This window comes from Oncorhynchus tshawytscha, linkage group LG19, assembly GCF_018296145.1.
Source record: "Oncorhynchus tshawytscha isolate Ot180627B linkage group LG19, Otsh_v2.0, whole genome shotgun sequence".
NCBI lineage: Eukaryota > Metazoa > Chordata > Actinopteri > Salmoniformes > Salmonidae > Oncorhynchus > Oncorhynchus tshawytscha.
In genome coordinates this window covers 25,065,335-25,067,203 of record NC_056447.1, presented here as the reverse complement: position 1 = coordinate 25,067,203, position 1,869 = coordinate 25,065,335, and the positions used below count along the sequence as shown (strand labels likewise).

At 36.8% G+C, this 1,869-nt stretch overlaps 1 protein-coding gene across 2 annotated transcripts in view; it reads left to right on the top strand.

The window, feature by feature from the left end:
• The window catches only part of gnao1a (guanine nucleotide binding protein (G protein), alpha activating activity polypeptide O, a), a 126,983-nt gene extending 126,857 nt beyond the window's left edge, over nucleotides 1–126 (top strand). For both annotated transcript variants that reach the window (XM_024379393.2, XM_024379394.2), the window contains exon 8: nucleotides 1–126. This exon is cut by the window's left edge and continues 213 nt beyond it. The gene's annotated coding sequence lies outside the window, so the exon portion shown is untranslated.
• The last annotated feature ends 1,743 nt before the right edge of the window (nucleotides 127–1,869 follow it).

The following is a 1,869-nucleotide window of genomic DNA, read 5'->3' as shown; positions in this document are numbered from 1 at the left end:
TGATTCTAATTGAAAATGCAACTTGGTAAATAATGACATTTAAAAAATAGGCATACGTATATATAAATATATATACAGTACCCGTCCAAAGTTTGGACACACCTACTCATTCAAGGGTTTTTCTTTATTTTTACTATTTTCTACATTGTAGAATAATATTGAAGACATCAAACTATGAAATAACACATATGGAATCATGTAGAAACCAAAAAAGTGTTAAACAAATCAAAATATATTTTTGATTATTCAAAGTAGCCACCCTTTGCCTTGATGACAGCTTTGCACACTCTTGGCCTTCTCTCAATTAGTACAAATAAAGAAAAACCCTTGAATGAGTAGGTGTGTCCAAACTTTTGATTGGTACTGTGTATAATGGGGCCATACTTGCAAACATTAGAAACAGTTTGCCTTTAAACTGTTTCTCCGTCTCAAAATGTGCATCAGCCAATTAATATCGTTGATTAGTATCATTGTCCCATCAAATAGCCTGGCACATTTTAGCCCTATCCTAGCCTCACCAGCTGTCAGTGATTATTCTGTATAACAAATTCCACAAAGATATTATACTTTTTATCCACCACGGCATTTCTTGAAATAGGTTAACCCTGGCCACCAGAGGGATATTTTAAACCTATTTGGTATGGTATGTTAGGCCTATGTAGAACACTAATTAATCATTAAGTTATTTATTTTTTTACATTTAATTTCACCTTTATTTAACCAGGTAGGCCAGTGACAAGTTCTCATTTACAACTGCGACCTGGCCAAGATAAAGTAAAGCAGTGCGACAAAAATCAACAACACAGAGTTACACATAAACAAACGTACAGTCAATGACAATAGAACAAGTCTATATACAGTGTGTGCAAATGGAGTAAGGAGGTAAGGCAATAAATAGGCCAATAGTAGCAAAGTAATTACAATTTAGCAAATAAACACTGGAGTGATAGATGTGCTGATGATGATGTGCAAGTAGAAATACAGGTGTGCAAAAGAGCAAAAAAATGTATGGGGATGAGCGATCGGTAAGCTGCTCAGATAGCTGATGTTTAAAGTTAGTGAGGGAGATATAAGTCTCCAACTTCAGCGATTTTTGCAATTCGTTCCAGTCATTGGCAGCAGAGAACTGGAAGGAAAGGCGGCCAAAGTAGGTGTTGGCTTTGGACATGACCAGTGAGATGTACCTGCTGGAGCGTGTGCTACGGGTGGGTGTTGTTATGGTGACTAGTGAGCTGAGACTTATAGATGACCTGGAGCCAGTGGGTCTGGCGACAAATTGCTAGACATTGATTCAGCTTTGACCTAAACTTTATTAAACATGCACCATTCTAAGAAGTGGCGAAGCGTGGCTCCGGTGTGCTCCAGCAGATCTACACTCAAATCAAATCAAATCAAATTTTATTTGTCACATACACATGGTTAGCAGATGTTAATGCGAGTGTAGCGAAATGCTTGTGCTTCTAGTTCCGACAATGCAGTAATAACGAACAAGTAATCTAACTAACAATTCCAAAAAAACTACTGTCTTATACACAGTGTAAGGGGATAAAGAATATGTACATAAGGATATATGAATGAGTGATGGTACAGAGCAGCATAGGCAAGATACAGTAGATGATATCGAGTACAGTATATACATATGAGATGAGTATGTAAACCAAGTGGCATAGTTAAAGTGGCTAGTGATACATGTATTACATAAGGATGCAGTCGATGATATAGAGTACAGTATCTACGTATGCATATGAGATGAATAATGTAGGGTAAGTAACATTATATAAGGTAGCATTGTTTAAAGTGGCTAGTGATATATTTACATCATTTCCCATCAATTCCCATTATTAAAGTGGCTGGAGTAGAGTCAGTGTC